This window comes from Arachis ipaensis, chromosome B9, assembly GCF_059453495.1.
Source record: "Arachis ipaensis isolate K30076 ecotype BB chromosome B9, ASM5945349v1, whole genome shotgun sequence".
NCBI classification, from domain to species: Eukaryota; Viridiplantae; Streptophyta; class Magnoliopsida; order Fabales; family Fabaceae; genus Arachis; species Arachis ipaensis.
Genome location: NC_142444.1, coordinates 38,735,496 through 38,758,010, shown reverse-complemented (window position 1 = coordinate 38,758,010; position 22,515 = coordinate 38,735,496). Strand labels below are relative to the sequence as shown.

Below are 22,515 nucleotides of genomic sequence, written 5' to 3'. Positions count from 1 at the left end.
GCTTAAACCTCAACTAGTTTCTCTGATGCAACAAAACTGCAAGTTTCATGGACTTCAATCTGAAGATCCTTTTCAGTTCTTAACTGAATTCTTGCAGATATATGATACTGTTAAGACCAATGGGGCTGATCCCGAGGTCTACAGGCTTATGCTTTTCCTGTTTGCTGTAAGAGACAGAGCTAGAGTATGGTTGGACTCTCAACCTAAAGATAGCCTAAACTCTTGGATAAGCTGGTCACGGCTTTCTTAGCCAAGTTCTTTACTCCTCAAAAGCTTAGTAAGCTTAGAGTGGATGTTCAAACCTTCAAACAAAAGGAAGGTAAATCCATCTATGAAGCTTGGGAAAGATACAAGGAACTGACCAAAAAGTGTCCTTCTGACATGCTTTCAGAATGGACCATCCTGGATATATTCTATGATGGTCTATCTGAGCTATCAAAGATGTCACTGGATCATTCTGCAGGTGGATCTATTCACCTAAAGAAAATGCCTGCAGAAGCTCAAGAACTCATTAACATGGTTGCAAATAACCAGTTCATGTACACTTCTGAGAGGAATCCTGTAAGTAATGAGACGCCTCAAAGGAAGGGAGTTCTTGAAAATGATGCTCTGAATGCCATATTGGCTCAGAACAAAATATTGACTCAGCAAGTCAATATGATTTCTCAGAGTCTGAATGGAATGCAAGCTGCATCCAACAGTACTAAAGAGGCATCTTCTGAAGAAGAAGCTTATGATCCTGAGAACCCTGCAATAGCAGAGGTGAATTACATGGGGGAACCCTATGGAAACACCTATAATCCCTCATGGAGAAATCATCCAAATTTCTCATGGAAGGATCAACAAAAGCCTCAACAAGGCTTTAACAATGGTGGAAGAAACAGGTTTAGCAATAGCAAATCTTTTCCATCATCCACTCAGAAACAGGCAGAGAATTCTGAGCAGAATCCATCTAGCTTAGCAAATATAGTCTCTGATCTATCTAAGGCTACTCTAAGTTTCATGAATGAAACAAGGTCCTCCATTAGAAATTTGGAGGTACAAGTGGGCCAGCTGAGTAAAAGAGTCACTAAAATCCCTCCTAGTACTCTCCCAAGCAATACAGAAGAGAATCCAAAGAGAGAGTGCAAGGCCATAGATTTAACCATCATGGCCGAACCTACAAGTGAGGGAGAGGACATGAATCCCAGTGAGGAAGACCTCCTGGGACGTTCAGTGATCAATAAGGAGTTCCTCAATGAGGACCTGAAGGAATCTGAGGCTCAATTAGAGACCATAGAGATTCTATTAAACCTTCTTCCGCCCTTCATGAGCTCTGATGAATATTCTTCCTCTGAAGAGGATGAAGACATTACAGAAGAGCAAGTTGCTAAGTACCTTGGTGCAATCATGAAGCTGAATGCCAAATTATTTGGTAATGAGACTTGGGAAGATGAACCTCCCTTGCTCACCAATGAACTGAATGCATTGGATAGGCAGAAATTACCTCAAAAGAAATAGGATCCTGGTAAATTCCTAATTCCCTGTAACATAGGCACCATGACCTTTGAGAAAGTTTTGTGTGACCTGGGGTCAGGAATAAACTTAATGCCACTCTCTGTAATGGAGAAACTTGGGATCTTTGAGGTGCAAGCTGCTAGAATCTCATTAGAGATGGTAGACAACTCAAGAAAACAGGCTTATGGACTAGTAGAGGACGTGTTAGTAAAGGTTGAAGGCCTTTACATCCCTGCTGATTTCATAATCCTAGACACTGGGAAGGATGAGGATGAATCCATCATCCTTGGAAGACCCTTCCAAGCCACAGCAAGAGTTGTAATTGATGTGGACAGAGGAGAGTTGGTCCTTCAACTGAATGAGGACAACCTTGTGTTTAAAACTCAAGGATCTCCTTATGTAACCATGGAGAGGAAGCATGAAAAGCTTCTCTCACTGCAGAGTCAATCAAAGCCCCCACAGTCAAACTCTAAGTTTGGTGTTGGGAGGCCACAACCAAACTCTAAGTTTGGTGTTGAACCCCCACATTCAAACTCTAAGTTTGGTGTTGGGAGGTTCCAACCTTGCTCTGATTATCTGTGAGGCTCCATGAGAGCTCACTGTCAAGCTATTGACATTAAAGAAGCGCTTGTTGGGAGGCAATCCAATGTTATTTAATCATATCTATTTTATTTTCTCTTTGTTATTTCGTGTTTTATTAGGTTGATGATCATGTGGAGTCACAAAAACTACTGAAAAATCAAAAACAAAATAAAAAATAGCATTAAAAATAGCACACCCTGGAGGAGAGCAGTCTGGCGTTTAAACGCCAGAAACAAGCATTTGTCTGGCGTTTAACGCCAGAAACAGGCACCAAGCTGGCGTTTAACACCAGAAACAAGCATCTACCTGGCGTTAAACGCCAGAAATAAGCTGCATTTGGGTGTTTAACGCCAGAAACAGGCAGCAGTTTGGCATTAAACGCCAGGATTGCATAGCAAGGGCGTTTTACACGCCTAAATGGAGCAGGGATGTTAAGTCCTTGACCCCACTTGATCTGTGGACCCCACAGGATCCCCACATCTTCTTCTCTCCTCTTCACACCTTTTCATAACTCTCTTCCCCAAATACCCTTCACCAATCACCTCAATCACTCTTTCCCATCACTTCTTCACCACTCACACCTATCCTCTCTTCCCCATAAACCCCACCTACCTTCAAAATTCAAACTAAATTCCCTCCCAAACCCAACCCTAATGGCCGAACCCTACACCCCCCTCACTCCTATATAAACCCCTCACTCCTTCTTCATTTTCACACAACACAACCCTCTCTTCTTCTCCTTGGCCGAATACATCTTCTTCCCCCATCTCCTCCATTTTCTTTTTCTTCTACTACTTTTTTTCTTCTTTTGCTCGGGGACGAGCAAATATTTTAAGTTTGGTGTGGAAAAAGCATAGCTTTTTATTTTTTCATAACCATTTATGGCACCTAAGGCTAGAGAAACCTCTAGAAAGAGAAAAGGGAAGGCAATTGCTTCCACCTCTGAGTCATGGGAGATGGAGAGATTCATCTCAAAGGTCCATCAAGACCACTTCTATGAAGTTGTGGCCAAGAAGAAAGTGATCCCTGAGGTTCCTTTCAAGCTCAAAAAGAATGAGTATCCGGAGATCCGACTTGAGATCCAAAGAAGAGGTTGGGAAGTTCTCACCAACCCCATTCAATAAGTCGGGATCCTAATGGTTCAATAGTTCTATGCAAACGCATGGATCACTAGGAACCATGATCAAAGTGTAAACCCGAATCCAAAGCATTGGCTCACCATAGTTCGGGGGAAATACTTAGATTTCAGTCCGAAAAATATAAGGCTGGCGTTCAACTTGCCAATGATGGAAGAGAACGCACGCCCCTACACAAGAAGGGTCAACTTTAATCAAAGGTTGGACCAAGTCTTCATAGACATATGTGAGGAAGGAGCTCAATGGAAAATTGACTCAAGAGGCAAGCCGGTTCAATTAAGAAGGCATGACCTCAAACCAGTGGCTAGGGGATGGCTAGAGTTCATTCAACGCTCAATCATTCCTACTAGTAACCGGTTTGAAGTTACTATAGACCGGGCGATCATGATCCATAGTATCATGATTGGAGAAGAGGTGGAAGTTCATGAGATTATACCTCAAGAACTCTACAAGGTGGCTGACAAGTCCTCCACTTGGGCAAGGTTAGCCTTTCCTCACCTCATTTGCCACCTCTGCAATTCGGCTGGAATTGACATAGAGGGAGACATCCTCATTGAAGAGGACAAGCCCATCACTAAGAAAAGGATGGAGCGAATAAGAGATCATGGACCTCAACATGAGCATGAGGAAATTCCTCACCATGAAATCCATGAGATGCCCCAGGGGATGCACTTTCCTCCACAGAATTATTGGGAGCAAATCAACACTTCCCTAGGAGAATTAAGTTCCAACATGGGACAACTAAGGGTGGAGCACCAAGAGCACTCCATCATCCTCCATGAAATTAGAGAAGATCAAAGAGCTATGAGGGAGGAGCAAGAAAGACAAGGAAGAGACATAGAGGAGCTCAAGAGCACCATTGGTTCTTCAAGGAGAGGAAGACACCACCCTCACTAAGGTGGACTCATTCCTTAATCTCCTTGTCTATTTATTTTCTGTTTTTCGGTTTTTGAGCCTTATGTGTTATTTATGTTTGTGCCTTTACTACATGATCATTAGTGTCTAAGTGCCTATGCCTTAAAGTTATGAATATGAATCCATCACCTCTCTTGAATGAAAAATGTTTTAATTACAAAAGAACAAGAAGTACATGGTTTCGAATTCATCCTTGAAACTAGTTTAATTATTTTGATATGGTGACAATACTTTTTGTTTTCTGAATGAATGCTTGAACAGTGCATATGTCTTTTTGAAGTTGATGTTTATGAATGTTAAATATGTTGGCTTTTGAAGAATAAGGAAAAATGAGACATGTTATTTGATAATCTGAAAAATTATAAAAATGATTCTTGAAGCAAGAAAAAGCAGTGAATACAAAAGCTTGTGAAAAAAAAATAGCGAAAAAGAAAAAAAGAGAAAGAAAAAAAAAGCAAGCAGAAAAAGCCAAAAGCTCTTTAAACCAAGAGGCAAGAGCAAAAAGCCAATAGCCCTTAAAACCAAAAGGCAAGGGTAATAAAAAGGATCCAAGGCTTTGAGCATCAGTGGATAGGAGGGCCTAAAGGAATAAAATCCTGGCCTAAGCGGCTAAACCAAGCTGTCCCTAACCATGTGCTTGTGGCGTGAAGGTGTCAAGTGAAAACTTGAGACTGAGCGGTTAAAGTCAAGGTCCAAAGCAAAAACAGAGTGTGCTTAAGAACTCTGGACACCTCTAATTGGGACTTTAGCAAAGCTGAGTCACAATCTGAAAAGGTTCACCTAGTTATGTGTCTGTGGCATTTATGTATCCGGTGGTAATACTGGAAAACAAAGTGCTTAGGGCCACGACCAAGACTCATAAAGTAGCTGTGTTCAAGAATCAACATACTGAACTAGGAGAATCAATAACACTATCTGAATTCTAAGTTCCTATAGATACCAATCATTTTGAACTTCAATGGATAAAGTGAGATGCCAAAACTATTCAAGAGGCAAAAAGCTACAAGTCCCGCTCATTTGATTGGAGCTAAGTTTCATTGATATTTCGGAATTTATAGTATATTATCTTCTTTTTATCCTATTTTATTTTCAGTTGCTTAGGGACAAGCAACAATTTAAGTTTGGTGTTGTGATGAACGGATAATTTATACGCTTTTTGGCATTGTTTTTACATAGTTTTCAGTATGATTTAGTTAGTTTTTAGTATATTTTTATTAGTTTTTAATTAAAATTCATATTTCTAGACTTTACTATGAGTTTGTGTGGTTTCCTGTGATTTCAGGTATTTTCTGGCTGAAATTAAGGGACTTGAGCAAAAATCAGATTCAGAGGTTGAAGAAGGACTGCAGATATTGTTGGATTCTGACCTCCTTGCACTCAAAGTGGATTTTTTGGAGCTACAGAACTCCAAATGGAACGCTCTCAATTGCGTTGGAAAGTAGACATCCAGGGCTTTCCAGCAATATATAATAGTTTATACTTTGCCCGAGCTCAGATGACGCAAACTGGCGTTCAATGCCAGTTCCATGCTGCATTCTGGAGCTAAACGCCAGAAACAGGTTGCAAAGTGGAGTTAAACGCCAGAAATAGGTTATAAACTGGCGTTCAACTCCAAGAAAGACCACTCCACGTGAAAGCTTCAATGCTCAGCCCAAGCACACACCAAGTGGGCCCCAGAAGTGAATTTCTGCATCATTTACTCATTCCTGTAACCCTAGTAACTAGTTTAGCATAAATAGGATTTTTTACTATTGTATTAGACATCTTGGGACATTTAGTTCTTAGATCATGGGGGCTGGCCTCTCGGCCATGCCTGGACCTTGCTCTTATGTATTTTCAATGGTAGAGTTTCTACACACCATAGATTAAGGTGTGGAGCTCTGCTGTTCCTCATGAATTAATGCAAAGTACTATTGTTTTTCTATTCAATTCAAGCTTATTCCTATTCTAAGATGTTCATTCGCACCCAAGAACATGATGAATGTGATGATTATGTGACGCTCATCATTATTCTCACTTATGAATGCGTGCCTGACAAACACTTCCGTTCTACATGTAAACAAGCTAGAATGAATATCTCTTAGATATCTAATACAGAGGACCGAGTCTGAGATATTAGAATCTTTATGGTATAAGTTAGAACCCATAGACGGCCATTCCTGAGATCCAGAAAGTCTAAACCTTGTCTGTGGTATTCTGAGTAGGAGCTAGGAAGGGATGGCTGTGACGAGCTTCAAACTCGCGAGTGCTGGGTGTAGTGACAGACGCAAAAGGATAGTAAATCCTATTCCAGTATAATCGAGAACCGACAGATGATTAGCCATGCAGTGACAGCGCATTGGACCATTTTCACTGAGAGGGCAGGATGTAGCCATTAACAATGGTGATGCCTAACATACAGCTTGCCATAGAAAGGAGTAGGACTGATTGGATGAAGACAGCAGGAAAGCAGAGGTTCAGGAGGAACGAAAGCATCTCTATACGCTTATCTGAAATTCTCACCAATGAATTACATAAGTATCTCTATCTTTATTTTATGTTTTATTTATCTTTTTATTATTAAATCTCCATAACCATTTGAATCTGCCTGACTGAGATTTACAAGGTGACCATAGCTTGCTTCAAGCCGACAATCTCCGTGGGATCGACCCTTACTCACGTAAGGTTTATTACTTGGACGACCCAGTGCACTTGCTGGTTAGTTGTGCGGAATTGTGACAAAGTGTGATTCACATTTGAGAGCACCAAGCCATTGGTGCCATTGTTGAAGATCACAATTTCGCATACCAGGTCTCTTCCTTCTAGCTTTACCGCTATCCATTCAAAATGCTTGTTCTCCAATTGCTCCATGCGGTGGATATCGTGCAAGATGTTGCGGAATAAATCCGGAAGAGACCGGAGAACCGGTAAAGGGGTCGATGAGATCGGTAGACTTGATGGCGGTGCTACAGGTGCCTTCCTTTTCGAGGGTGTTTTCTCTGATGATCCATCTAATTCTCCCCTCAGAGTGAACTTGTTGCCTCTTGGAAACTCGAACATAACGTCCATTGGTCGCCTCTCTACCCCCGCTGCGTTTGCTAAGTGCATCACCATTGACGGAAATGGAATGTTGATATTTTTCTTCTCAACTAATTTCCAAATTGATTTGCGCAACAAAGGAACAATGGCTATATGCTTCCCTTCTATAATAGCCCAAAGTAGCAAAGCAGTTCTAAATCTCACATGGGTAGTGTGGGTGCTCGGGATGATGTAGTCCGCCACAATCTGATGCCATATACGAGCTTCGGCATTCAAATCAGAGTATGCAATACTAGTAGGAACAGAATTTCTCCCTTTGCTATACTCCCAAGATGCACCAGGACGGCCTATTCTCTCAAGAATGAGAGCCAAAGATATTCTTCCTTTGAACACATCCACTTTTATCTTGAAATAATCATCCTTCTCAAGCGGAATGTGGAGGATGTTCAGAATAGATTCTAGAGCTTGATTGGACGTATCCAACATCTTTCTCCAGAGGAATACTGACTTTGTTTCCCAAGCTTGGTAGTTTGCATAAAATTCCTGCACCATAGTTTCATTGAATTCAATGGGTTTTCGCTCGAGAAATTCCCAATGAAGCGAGGCAATTTTTTGATGAATAGTCGCCTTGTACTGGCTTGGAACCTTCAACGGCCGCTCCCAATGGATTGTGCGCTTCTCAATTGCCTCGTATTGAGAGTCGGCTCTTCGGTTAACCAAGGTATTCGATGTATCACCTTGGTGGTCCCACAAAACATCAGGAAAGTGAGCGGTAGTTTGCTCAACCAGTGAAGTAACCGGTGCCTTACCCTTTTTTTGCATCCTGAAAATAAAATAAAAGATTTTTGAGATCATAGGCAACAATAATATAAAATAACTGAGGAAGCACTAACAAGGTTAAAATAAGCTCTTAAAATAGTATGGTTTATAAAAACACGGTGTGTATATTCCAATGATGCGCGCGGTTGGAACACCCACACCGGCCGGATACCACGACAACCGCTGCTTCTCAAATAAGTGCTTAAGTTTCAAGGCTAAAGCATAGACATAAAAGAAACTTCAAGCTCGCACCAATTGATTCATTAACACACTTTGAATGTAATGGTCATTGAGGTTGTTGGTAAGAAATTTCATTAGCAAAAGTGTGTACAACAACAATAACCATTTACTCAAAGTGGAGTGTCAATTGCTCATCCTTAAGAAGTGGCAATCACATGTGCAATGTTCTAAGTTAAGGCCAAAAGATGTTTGATCAAGATATCATCTATAGTTGAACAATTGTAAAGTGATTACCAAATTCAAATTCTGAGATGAACAATGAGAATTGAGTTTCACACAATAAAATGCATTTGTAACCAAAACCGCACATCAACAAACAAGGAAATGCATTGGTGAATTCACTTAACTACCATCAAAAGTTATAATGGAAGTTGCACAATTCATACAATATGTCTAACAAAAGATAAATTGAACACATATGATGGCCATGTCATATGAATCAAACAAAATATTCATAGAGGCATTTCATCAAACATGTGGTATGCAATGTGCAAGCTTATCACAATTAATGGTTAAATTCAATCATAATCAACCCATAATCAAATATCAACACTTGCAATACACAGAAGACAAAGAAAAGCACTAAATTTAATCTAAGCAACATGAAAAAAAGTTCAAAACAATTGCAAAATCAACAAAAAGGGAATAAGAACCTGAAAATTGAAGATTGAAACAAACAAGAAATGAGGAAGAAACAATGGCACTTCTTATAGCCACTGCGAATTTGAGGCAGTTGGGTTCACCAGAAAAATGCCAGAGAAAAAGAAAAGAAAAGAGAAAGGAAAGAAAGAAAGAAAAGAAAAGGGAAGTAAGAGAGAAAGAGAGTATGAGAGAGAGAGAGAGAGAGTAGGTGGCGGCTTGACGGCGGCGGTGGCCGGCGGCGGGGTCGCCTGGACTGGGCAGAAATGGAAGGAAAGCAGCAGCAGTGGGAAGAAGAGGGAAAGAAAACTGCTGCTCAACAGGGCAGGTTGCGCTGTTAACGCCCAAAATGAGTCGCGTACGGGTGCATAGAGGCCTATGCGGACGCATAGAAAGCAGAAATTAGAAGGGTTGCGAGCGCACACAGCATGCGATCACCGCGACCAGATGGGGTGTATAAGCGTGTGTGGACGCACAGCAAGGAGCGCAGGCACAGAGGTCGCAGAATAGAGGGGGGGTGTGCGTACGCATAAGCTGGTGCGTACGCACAAGACACAAAAAAGGAGAGGGATGCAGGCTAGTGCACAAAATTGTGATCATCAACAATGGCGCCAAAGACTTGGTGCTCTCAAACGTGAATCACACTTTGTCACAACTTTGCACAACTAACCAGCAAGTGCACTGGGTCGTCCAAGTAATAAACCTTACGTGAGTAAGGGTCGATCCCAAGGAGATTGTCAGCCTGAAGCAAGCTATGGTCACCTTGTAAATCTCAGTCTGGCGAATTCAATTGGTTATGGTGAATTGATAATAAAAATATAAATAAAATATAAACTAGGATAGAGATACTTATGTAATTCATTGGTGAGAATTTCAGATAAGCATATAGAGATGCTTTCGTTCCTCCTGAACCTCTACTTTCCTGTTGTCTTCATCCAATCATTCCTACTCCCTTCCATGGCAAGCTGTATGTTGGGCATCACCGTTGTCAATGGCTACATCCCGTCCTCTCTGTGAAAATGGTCCAATGCGCTGTCACTGCATGGCTAATCATCTGTCGGTTCTCGATCATACTGGAATAGGATTTACTATCCTTTTGCGTCTATCACTACGCCCATCACTCGCGAGTTTGAAGCTCGTCATAGCCATCCCTTCCCAGATCCTACTCGGAATACCACAGACAAGGTTTAAACTTTCCGGATCTCAGGAATGGCCATCCATGGGTTCTAACTTATACCACGAAGACTCTAATATCTCGGACTCGGTCCCCTGTATTAGATATCTAAGAGATACTCATTCTATCTCTTTTTCATGTAGAACGAAAGTGGTTGTCAGGCACGCGTTCATAGGTGAGAATGGTGATGAGCGTCACATAATCATCACATTCATCATGTTCTTGGGTGCGAATGAATATCTTAGAATAGGAATAAGCTTGAATTGAATAGAAAAACAGTAGTACTTCGCATTAATTCATGAAGAACAACAGAGCTCCACACCTTAATCTATGGTGTGTAGAAACTCTACCGTTGAAAATACATAAGTGATGAAGGTTCAGGCATGGCCGAATGACCAGCCCCCATAAAGGTCTAAGATAGCATAAAACTGATCAAAGATCTGATCCGAAGATTTAAATACAATAGTAAAAAGTCCTATTTATACTAAACTAGTTACTAGGGTTTAAAGAAATGAGTAAATGATGCAGAAATCTACTTATGGGTCCCACTTGGTGTGTGCTTGGGCTGAGCATTGAGCTTTACACGTGTAGAGGCTTCTCTTAGAGTTGAACGCTAGTTTGTAACCTGTTTCTGGCGTTTAACTCCATTTTGCAACCTGTTTCTGGCGTTTAACTCCAGAATGCAACATGGAACTGGAGTTGAATGCCAGTTTGCATCGTCTAAACTCGGGCAAAGTATGGACTATTATATATTTCTGGAAAGCCCTGAATGTCTACTTTCCAAAGAAATTGAGAGCGTGCCATTTAAAGTTTGGTAGCTCCAGAAAATCTACTTTGAGTGCAGGGAGGTCAGAATCCAACAGCATCTGCAGTCCTTCTTCAACCTCTGAATCTGATTTTTGCTCAAGTCCCTCAATTTCAGCCAGAAATTACCTGAAATCACAGAAAAACATACAAACTCATAGTAAAGTCCAGAAATGTGATTTTTATTTAAAAACTAATAAAAATATACTAAAAACTAACTAAATTATACTAAAAACTATGTAAAAACAATGCCAAAAAGCATATAAATTATCCGCTCATCACAACACCAAACTTAAATTGTTGCTTGTCCCCAAGCAACTGAAAATCAAATAGGATAAAAAGAAGAGAATATACTATAAATTCCAAAATATCAATGAAACTTAGCTCCAATCAGATGAGCAGGACTAGTAGCTTTTTGCCTCTTGAATAGTTTTGGCATCTCACTTTATCCATTGAAGTTCAGAATGATTGGCATCTATAGGAACTTAGAATTTAGATAGTTTTATTGATTCTCCTAGTTCAATATGTTGATTCTTGAACACAGCTACTTTATGAGTCTTGGCCGTGGCCCTAAGCACTTTGTTTTCCAGTATTACCACCGGATACATAAATGCCACAGACACATAACTGGGTGAACCTTTTCAGATTGTGACTTAGCTTTGCTAAAGTTCCTGATGAGCGGATAATTTATACGCTTTTTGACATTGTTTTTAGTATGTTTTTAGTAGGATCTAGTTACTTTTAGGGATGTTTTTAATAGATTTTGTGTTAAATTCACATTTCTGGAATTTACTATGAGTTTTTGTGTTTTTCTGTGATTTCAGGTATTTTCTGGCTGAAATTGAGGGACTTGAGCAGAAATCAGATTCAGAGGTTGAAAAAGGACTGCTGATGCTGTTGGATTCTGACCTCCCTGCACTCAAAGTGGATTTTCTGGAGCTACAGAACTCGAAATGGCGCGCTTCCAATTGCGTTGGAAAGTAGACATCCAGGGCTTTCCAGCAATATATAATAGTCCATACTTTAGCCAAGAATTGACGACGTAAACGGGCGTTCAACGCCAGCTTTCTACCCAAATCTGGCGTCCAGCGCCAGAAAAGGATCCAAAACCAGAGTTGAACGCCCAAACTGGCACAAAAACTGGCGTTCAACTCCACAATTGGCCTTTGCACGTGCAACACTTAAGCTCAGCCCAAACACACACCAAGTGGGCCCCGGAGGTGGATTTATACATCAAATACTTACTCATGTAAACCCTAGTAGCTAGTTTATTATAAATAGGACCTCTTACTATTGTATTAGACATCTTTGGATTACCTTATGATCCTTTGATCACGTTTTAGGGGGCTGGCCATCTCGGCCATGCCTGGACCTTCACTTATGTATTTTTAACGGTAGAGTTTCTACACTCCATAGATTAAGGTGTGGAGCTCTGCTGTCCCTCAAAGATTAATGCAAAGTACTACTGTTGTCTATTCAATTCTTCTTATTTCTCTTCTAAGATATCCATTCGCACCCAAGAACGTGATGAAGGTGATGATTATGTGTGACGCTCATCATCCTTCCCCCTTATGAACGCGTGCCTGACAAACACTTCTGTTCTACATGAAATAAGCTAGAATGAATATCTCTTAGATCTCCTAACCGGAATCTTCGTGGCGTAAGCTAGAATGATGGCGGCATTCAAGAGAATCCGGAAAGTCTAAACCTTGTCTGTGGTATTCTGAGTAGGATTCAATGATTGAATGACTGTGACGAGCTTCAAACTCGCGAGTGCTGGGCGTTAGTGACAGACGCAAAAGGAGGGTGAATTCTATTCCAGCATGATCGAGAACCGACAGATGAATAGCCGTGCCGTGACAGGGTGCGTGAGCATATTATTCACTGAGAGGAGGGGATGTAGCCACTGACAACGGTAATGCCCTTGCATAAAGCCAGCCATGGAAAGGAATGAGACTGATTGGATGAAGATAGCAGGAAAGCAGAGGTTCAGAGGAACGAAAAGCATCTCCATTCGCTTATCTGAAATTCCTACCAATGATTTACATAAGTATCTTTATCCCTATTTTATTATATAATATTCGAAAACACCATTATCACTTTATATCTGCCTGACTGAGATTTACAAGGTAACCATAGCTTGCTTCATACCAACAATCTCCGTGGGATTCGACCCTTACTCACGTAAGGTATTACTTGGACGACCCAGTGCACTTGCTGGTTAGTTGTATCGAAGTTGTGACAACTATGAATTAAGATCAGAGCACCAAGCTTTGGAGCCATTACCAGGATTTGTTCGAGCCTGGAGATCACAATTTCGTGCATCAAGTTTTTGGCGCCATTGCCGGGGATTGTTCGTGTTTGGACAACTGACGGTTCATCTTGTTGCTCAGATTAGGTAATTTTCTTTTTATTTTATTTTCAAAAATTTTTCAAAAATATTTTCAAAAATCTCTCATCTGTTTTCGAGAAAAAAATAAAAAATGTTTTCAAAAAAAAAAAAAAATTTCATTCAAAACTTTTAAGAATAAATTCTAGTGTTTCATGAAGCATGTGAAGCCTGGCTGGCTGTAAAGCCATGTCTAAATTCTTTTGGACTGAGGCTTGCAATTTGTTATCAAAGAGCAATATACTCTCGTGTTAAAGACTAAAGCTTGGCTGGCCATTGGCCATGTCTAGTGTTTTGGACTGGAGCTTTCTTTGAAAGCTTGGCTGGCTAGTGAGCCATGTCTAATTCCTGGACTGAAGCTTTAGACTAAGAATGCAAGATTCCTGGAATTCATATTAAAAATTTTGGAATCCTTATTTTTCTTTTCATAATAATTTTCGAAAAAAAAATAAAAAAAAATCATAAAAATCAAAAATATTTTTCTGTTTCTTGTTTGAGTCTTGAGTCATGTTATAAGTTTGGTGTCACTTGCATATGCATTTTGCATTTTTCGAAAATCTCATGCATTCATAGTGTTCTTCATGATCTTCAAGTTGTTCTTGGTAAGTCTTCTTGTTTGATCTCGATGATTTTTTGTTTTGTGTCTTTTCATGTTTATCATATGCATTCTTGAATTCTTAGTGTCTAAGCATTAAAGAATTCTAAGTTTGGTGTCTTGCATGTTTTCTTTGCATTAAAAATTTTTCAAAATTGTGTTCATGATGTTCATCTTGACATTCATAGTGTTCTTGGTGTTCATCTTGACATTCATAGCATTCTTGCATGCATTCATTGTTTTGATCTAAAAATTTCATGCATTGCATAATTTTCATGTTTTCATAAAAATTCAAAAAATCAAAAAATATCTTTCCCTTTTTCTCTCATCAAATTCGAAAATTGAGTTGACTTTTTCAAAAATTTTTTAAAAATCAAAGTTGTTTCTTATGAGTCAAATCAAATTTTTAATTTGAAAATCTTATCTTTTTCAAAATCTTTTTCAAAAATCAAATCTTTTTCAAATTTCTTAGTTATTTTCGAAAATTCCAAAAATATTTTTCAAAAATCTTTTTCTTATTTTTATACCAAATTTTCGAAAATAACATAAACAATTAATGTTTTGATTCAAAAATTTGAAGTTTGTTACTTGCTTGTTAAGAAAGATTCAAACTTTAAGTTCTAGAATCATATCTTGTGATTTCTTATGAATCAAGTCATTAATTGTGATTTTAAAAATCAAATCTTTTTCAAAACTAATCCTATCATATCTTTTCAAAATATCTTCTTATGTTATCTTGTTCAAAAATATCCTTTCAAAATATCTTTTCTAACTTCCTAACTTCTTATCTTTTCAAAATTTGTTTCAACTAACTAACTAACTTTTTGTTTGTTTCTTAACTTTTTCAAAACTACCTAACTAACTCTCTCTCTCTAATTTTCGAAAATATCTCCCCCTTTTTCAAAATTTTCTTTTTAATTAACTAATTATTTTTATTTTTATTTTTATTTCAAAAAAATTTTCGAAAAATACTAACAAATTTTCAAAAACCAATTTTCAAAAATCACTAACTCCTTTTCAAAATAATTTTCGAAAATTATACCTCCCCCATCCTATTCTATTTATTCATTCATATCCTAACATCTCATCTCACATCTCTTCCATCAGTACAGTTGCATTCCTTCCTTCACATCACATTCTTTGTCTCCTCCTCTTTTCTTCCACTCACAAAGGGATCCCTATACTGTGGTATAAAGGATCTCTATTATTATTATTTTTTTTCTGTGCCTTCTTCTTTGTCATATGAGCAGGAGCAAGGATAAGAACATTCTTGTGGAAGCAGATCCAGAACCTGAAAGGACTCTGAAGAGAAAATTAAGAGAAGCTAAAATACAACAATCCAGAGATAACCTTTCAGAAATTTTCGAACAGGCAGAGGAGATGGCAGCCGAAAATAATAATAATGTAAGGAAGATGCTTGGTGACTTTACTGCACCTAATTCCAATTTACATGGAAGAAGCATCTCCATTCCTGCCATTGGAGCAAACAACTTTGAGCTGAAACCTCAATTAGTTTCTCTAATGCAGCAGAACTGCAAGTTTCATGGACTTCCATCTGAAGATCCTTTTCAGTTCTTAACTGAATTCCTGCAGATATGTGATACTGTTAAGACTAATGGAGTAGATCCTGAAGTCTACAGGCTCATGCTTTTCCCTTTTGCTGTAAGAGACAGAGCTAGATTATGGTTGGATTCTCAACCCAAAGACAGCCTGAACTCTTGGGATAAGCTGGTCACGGCTTTCTTAGCCAAGTACTTTCCTCCTCAAAAGCTGAGCAAGCTTAGAGCTGATGTTCAAACCTTCAGACAGAAAGAAGGTGAATCTCTCTATGAAGCTTGGGAAAGATACAAACAGTTGACCAAAAAGTGTCCTTCTGACATGCTTTCAGAATGGACCATCCTGGATATATTCTATGATGGTCTGTCTGAGTTATCTAAGATGTCATTGGATACTTCTGCAGGTAGATCCATTCACCTAAAGAAAACGCCTGCAGAAGCTCAAGAACTCATTGACATGGTTGCTAATAACCAGTTCATGTACACTTCTGAAAGGAATCCTGTGAATAATGGGACGCCTATGAAGAAGGGAGTTCTTGAGGTTGATACTCTAAATGCCATATTGGCTCAGAATAAAATATTGACTCAGCAAGTCAATATGATCTCTCAGAGTCTGCATGGAATGCAAGCTGCATCCAACAGTACTCAAGAGGCATCTTCTGAAGAAGAAGCCTATGATCCTGAGAACCCTGCAATAGCAGAGGTAAATTATTTAGGTGAACCTTATGGAAACACCTATAACTCAATATGGAGAAATCATCCAAATTTCTCATGGAAGGATCAAAAGCACCAACAAGGCTTTAACAATGGTGGAAGAAACAGGTTTAGCAATAGCAAGCCTTTTCCATCATCAACTCAGCAACAGACAGAGAACTCTGAACAAAATGCTTCTAATTTAGCAAATCTAGTCTCTAATCTATCTAAGGCCACTGTAAGTTTCATGAATGAAACAAGGTCTTCCATTAGAAATCTGGAAGCACAAGTGGGCCAGCTGAGTAAAAGGATCACTGAAATCCCTCCTAGTACTCTCCCAAGCAATACAGAAGAGAACCCGAAAGGAGAGTGCAAGGCCATTGACATAAGCGCCATGGCCGAACCTGTGAGGAGAGGAGAGGACGTGAATCCCAAGGAGGAAGACCTCCTGGGACGTCTAGTGATCAATAAGGAGCTTCCCTCTGAGGAACCAAAGGACTCTGAGGCTCATCTAGAGACCATAGAGATTCCATTGAACCTCCTTATGCCCTTCATGAGCTCTGATGAGTATTCCTCTTCTGAAGAGAATGAGGATGTTACTGAAGAGCAAACTGCCAAGTTTCTTGGTGCAATCATGAAGCTGAATGCCAAATTATTTGGCATTGATGCTTGGGAAGTTGAACCTCCCTTGTTCATCAATGAACTAAGTGATCTGGATCAACTGACATTGCCTCAGAAGAGACAGGATCCTGGAAAGTTCATAATACCCTGTACCATAGGCACCATGATCTTTAAGGCTCTGTGTGACCTTGGTTCAGGAATAAACCTCATGCCCCTCTCTGTAATATAGAAACTGGGAATCTATGGGGTGCAAGCTGCTAAAATCTCACTAGAGATGGCAGACAGCTCAAGAAAACAGGCTTATGGACAAGTAGAGGATGTATTAGTAAAGGTTGAGGGCCTTTACATCCCTGCTGATTTCATAGTCCTGGATACTGGAAAGGAAGAGGATGAATCCATTATCCTAGGAAGACCTTTCCTGGCCACAGCAAGAGCTGTGATTGATGTTGACAGAGGTGAAATAGTCCTTCAATGGAATGAGAACTCCCTTGTGTTTAAAACTCAAGGATCTCCCTCTGCAACCATGGAGAGGAAGCAGAAAAAGCTTCTCTCAAAGCAGAGTCAACCAGAGCCCCCACAGTCAAACTCTAAGTTTGGTGTTGGGAGGCCACAACCAAACTCTAAGTTTGGTGTTGAACTCCCATATCCAAACTCTAAGTTTGGTGTTGGAGAGTCTCAACAACGCTCTGCACATCTGTGAGGCTCCATGAGAGCTCACTGTCAAGCTATTGACACTAAAGAAGCGCTTGTTGGGAGGCAACCCAATGTTTATCTAATTCTTATTTTTATTGTTTTTCATGTTTTCTTAGGTTCATGATCATGTGGAGTCACAAAATAAATATAAAAATTGAAAACGGAATCAAAAACAGAAGAAGAAAAATCACACCCTGGAGGAGCATCTGTCTGGCGTTCAAACGCCAGAACTGAGCATAGTTCTGGCGCTGAACGCCCAGAATGGGAGCATCCTGGCGCTGAACGCCCAGAACAAGCATGGTTCTGGCGTTCAACGCCAGAAATGGCAGCAAAGGGGCGTTGAACGCCCAAAATGGGCACCAACCTGGCGCTGAACGCCCAGAGTTGTGTGCAAGGGCATTTTACATGCCTAATTTGGTGCAGGGATGTAAATGCCTTGACACCTCAGGATCTGTGGACCCCACAGGATCACCTCAGGATCTGTGAACCCCACAGGATCTCCACCTTACCTCCTCATAATCCTAGTTTTTTTTTCCACATCTTCTTCTTCATCTATTCCTTCTTCTTTTGCTCGAGGGCGAGCAACATTCTAAGTTTGGTGTGGTAAAACAATTATGTAAAGGATCTATAGCTCAGTGGTAGAACATGTGGCTGCAAATCAAGAGATCCCTGAGATACCTCAGGAGATGCACCTCCCTCCACATAATTATTAGAAGCAACTGAGGATAGAAATCCAAAAAAAAAAAAATCACTAGGAATCAAGCCGGAAAGGCAAGGAAGAGACATAGAAGAGCCCAAGAACATCATTGAAACACCATCATCACTAAGGTGGATTCATTCCTTGCTCTTACTTTCTCTGTTTTTTGTTTTCTATGTTATGTGCTTATCTATGTTTGTTTCTTCATTACATGATCATTAGTAGTTAGTAACTCTGTCTTAAAGTTATGAATGTCCTATGAATCCATCACCTCTCCTAAAATAAAAACTGTTTTAATTCAAAAGAACAAGAAGTACATGAGTTTTGAATTTATCCTTGAACTTAGTTTAATTATATTGATGTGGTGATAATGCTTCTTGTTTTCTGAATGTATGCTTGAACAGTGCATATGTCTTTTGAAGTTGTTGTTTAAGAATGTTAAATATGTTGGCTCTTGAAAGAATGATGACTAGGAGACATGTTGTTTGATAATTTGAAAAATCATAAAAATGATTCTTGAAGCAAGAAAAAGCAGCAAAGAGCAAAGCTTGCAGAAAAAAAAATAGGCGAAAAAAAAAATAGAAAGAAAAAGCAAGCAGAAAAAGCCAAAAGCTCTTAAAACCAAGAGGCAAGAGCAAAAAAGCCAATAACCCTTAAAACCAAAAGGCAAGGGCAAATAAAAAGGATCCCAAGGCTTTGAGCATCAGTGGATAGGAGGGCCTAAAGGAATAAAATCCTAGTCTAAGCGGCTAAACCAAGCTGTCTCTAACCATGTGCTTGTGGCGTGTAGGTGTCAAGTGAAAACCTGAGACTGAGCGGTTAAAGTCAAGGTCCAAAGCAAAAAAAGAGTGTGCTTAAGAACCCTGGACACCTCTAATTGGGGACTTTAGCAAAGCTGAGTCACAATCTGAAAAGGTTCACCTAATTATGTGTCTGTGGCATTTATGTATCCGGTGGTAATACTGGAAAACAAAATGCTTAGGGCCACGGCCAAGACTCATAAAGAAGCTGTATTCAAGAATCATCATGCTGAACTAAGAGAGTCAATAACACTATTCGAAATCTGAAGTTCCTATAGATGCCAATCATTCTGAACCTCAATGGATAAAGTGAGATGCCAAAACTATTCAAGAGGCAAAAAGCTATAAGTCCCGCTCATATGATTGAAGCTCTGTTTCATTGATAGTTTGGAATTTATAGTATATTCTATTCTTTTTATCCTATTTTGATTTTCAGTTGCTTGGGGACAAGCAACAATTTAAGTTTGGTGTTGTGATGAGCGGATAATTTATACGCTTTTTGACATTGTTTTTAGTATGTTTTTAGTAGGATCTAGTTACTTTTAGGGATGTTTTTAATAGATTTTGTGTTAAATTCACATTTTTGGACTTTACTACGAGTTTGTGTGTTTTTCTGTGATTTCAGGTATTTTCTGGCTGAAATTGAGGGACTTGAGCAGAAATCAGATTCAGAGGTTGAAAAAGGACTGCTGATGCTGTTGGATTCTGACCTCCCTGCACTCAGAGTGGATTTTCAGGAGCTACAGAACTCGAAATGGCGCGCTTCAAATTGCGTTGGAAAGTAGACATCCAGGGCTTTCCAGCAATATATAATAGTCCATACTTTGGCCACGAATTGACGACGTAAACTGGCGTTCAACGCCAGCATTCTACCCAAATCTGGCGTCCAGCGCCAGAAAAGGATCCAAAACCAGAGTTGAACGCCCAAACTGGCACAAAAACTGGCGTTCAACTCCACAATTGGCCTCTACACGTGCAACACTTAAGCTCAGCCCAAACACACACCAAGTGGGCCCCGGAAGTGGATTTATACATCAAATACTTACTCATGTAAACCCTAGTAGCTAGTTTATTATAAATAGGACCTCTTACTATTGTATTAGACATCTTTGGATTACCTTATGATCCTTTGATCACATTTTAGGGAGCTGGCCATCTCGGCCATGCCTGGACCTTCACTTATGTATTTTTAACGGTAGAGTTTCTACACTCCATAGATTAAGGTGTGGAGCTCTGCTGTCCCTCAAAGATTAATGCAAAGTACTACTGTTGTCTATTCAATTCTTCTTATTTCTCTTCTAAGATATCCATTCGCACCCAAGAACGTGATGAAGGTGATGATTATGTGTGACGCTCATCATCCTTCCCCCTTATGAACGCGTGCCTGACAAACACTTCTGTTCTACATGAAATAAGCTAGAATGAATATCTCTTAGATCTCCTAACCGGAATCTTCGTGGCGTAAGCTAGAATGATGGCGGCATTCAAGAGAATCCGGAAAGTCTAAACCTTGTCTGTGGTATTCCGAGTAGGATTCAATGATTGAATGACTGTGACGAGCTTCAAACTCGCGAGTGCTGGGCGTTAGTGACAGACGCAAAAAGAGGGTGAATCCTATTCCAGCATGATCGAGAACCGACAGATGAATAGCCGTGCCGTGACAGGGTGCGTGAGCATATTATTCACTGAGAGGAGGGGATGTAGCCACTGACAACGGTGATGCCCTTGCATAAAGCCAGCCATGGAAAGGAATGAGACTGATTGGATGAAGATAGCAGGAAAGCAGAGGTTCAGAGGAACGAAAAGCATCTCCATTCGCTTATCTGAAATTCCTACCAATGATTTACATAAGTATCTCTATCCCTATTTTATTATATAATATTCGAAAACACCATTATCACTTTATATCTGCCTGACTGAGATTTACAAGGTAACCATAGCTTGCTTCATACCAACAATCTCCGTGGGATTCGACCCTTACTCACGTAAGGTATTACTTGGACGACCCAGTGCACTTGCTGGTTAGTTGTATCGAAGTTGTGACAACTATGAATTAAGATCAGAGCACCAAGCTTTGGAGCCATTACCAGGATTTGTTCGAGCCTGGAGATCACAATTTCGTGCATCAGTTCCCAATTAGAGGTGTCCAGGGTTCTTAATCACACTCTTCTTTTGCTTTGGACCTTGACTTTAACCGCTCAGTCTCAAGTTTTCACTTGACACCTTCACGCCACAAGCACATGGTTAGGGACAGCTTGGTTTAGCTGCCTAGGCCAGGATTTTATTCCTTTAGGCCCTCCTATCCACTGATGCTCAAAGCCTTGGATCCTTTTTATTACACTTGCCTTTTGGTTTTAAGGGCTATTGGCTTTTTGCTCTTGCCTTTTGGTTTAAAGAGCTTTTTGGCTTTTTCTGCTTGCTTTTTCTTTTTTTTTTCTTTCTCTTTTTATTTTTTTTGCCATTTTTCTTTTCTCTCTCTTTTTTTTCGCAAGCTTTTCTCTATTCACTGATTTTTCTTGCTTCAAGAATCATTTGTATGATTTTTCAGATCATCAAATAACATTTCTCCTTTTTTCATCATTCTTTCAAGAGCCAACATATTTAACATTCATAAACCACAATTTCAAAAGACATATGCAATGTTCAAGCATTTATTCAGAAAACAAAAAGTATTGTCACCACATCAAAATAATTAAACTAGTTTCAAGGATGAATTCGAAACCATGTACTTCTTGTTCTTTTGTAATTAAAACATTTTTTATTTAAGAAAGGTGATGGATTCATAGGACATTCATAGCTTTAAGACATAGACACTTAGACACTAATGATCATGTAATAAGACACAAACATAAATAAAACATAAGGTTTAAAAACCGAAAAACAGGAAAATAAGAACAAGGAGATTAAGGAACGGGTCCACCTTAGTGAGGGTGACGTCTTCCTCTTCTTGAAGAACCAATGGTGCTCTTGAGCTCCTCTATGTCTCTTCCTTGCCTTTGTTGCTCCTATCCTTAGTTGCTCCCAATGGTTGTGTGGAGGAAAATGTATCCCTTGAGGTATCTCAGGGATTTCTTGATGAGGAATTTCCTCATGCTCTTGTTGAGATCCATGATCTCTTGTTTGCTCCATCCTTTTCTTAGTGATGAGCTTTTGAGATGAATCTCTCCATCTCCCATGACTCAGAGGTGGAGGTTTCTCTGGCCTTAGGTGTCATAAATGGTTATAGAAAAATAAAAAGCAATGCTTTTACCACACTAAACTTAAAATGTTTGGTCGTCCCCGAGCAAAAGAAGAAAGAAAGAAGGAGAAGAAGAAGAAGAGAAATGGAGGAGAGGGAGAGAGGGGTGTATTCGGCCAAGGGGAAGAAGAGAGGGTTGTGTTGTGTGAAAATGAAGAAGGAATGAGGGGTTTATATAGGAGTGTGGGGAGGGTTAGGGTTCGGCCATTAGGGTTGGGTTTGGGAGGGAAAATAGTTTGAATTTTGAAGGTAGGTGGGGTTTTTGGGGAAGAGAGGATAGATATGAGTGTTGAAGAGGTGATGGGGAAGAGTGATTGAGTTGATTGTTGAAGGGTATTTGGGGAAGAGAGTTATGAAAAGGTGTGAAGAGGAGAGAAGAAGTGGTGGGGATCCTGTGGGATCCACAGAT

General features: G+C 39.7%; 2 non-coding genes across 2 annotated transcripts; both read right to left on the bottom strand.

Moving 5' to 3' along the window:
- Positions 1 to 279: 279 nt before the first annotated feature.
- LOC148544365 (small nucleolar RNA R71) lies at positions 280 to 387 on the bottom strand. Its single transcript, XR_015900622.1, has one exon. It is a non-coding gene; the product is annotated as a small nucleolar RNA R71 (small nucleolar RNA).
- Positions 388 to 15,584: 15,197 nt separating this feature from the next.
- LOC148544364 (small nucleolar RNA R71) lies at positions 15,585 to 15,692 on the bottom strand. Its single transcript, XR_015901597.1, has one exon. It is a non-coding gene; the product is annotated as a small nucleolar RNA R71 (small nucleolar RNA).
- Positions 15,693 to 22,515: the final 6,823 nt, after the last annotated feature.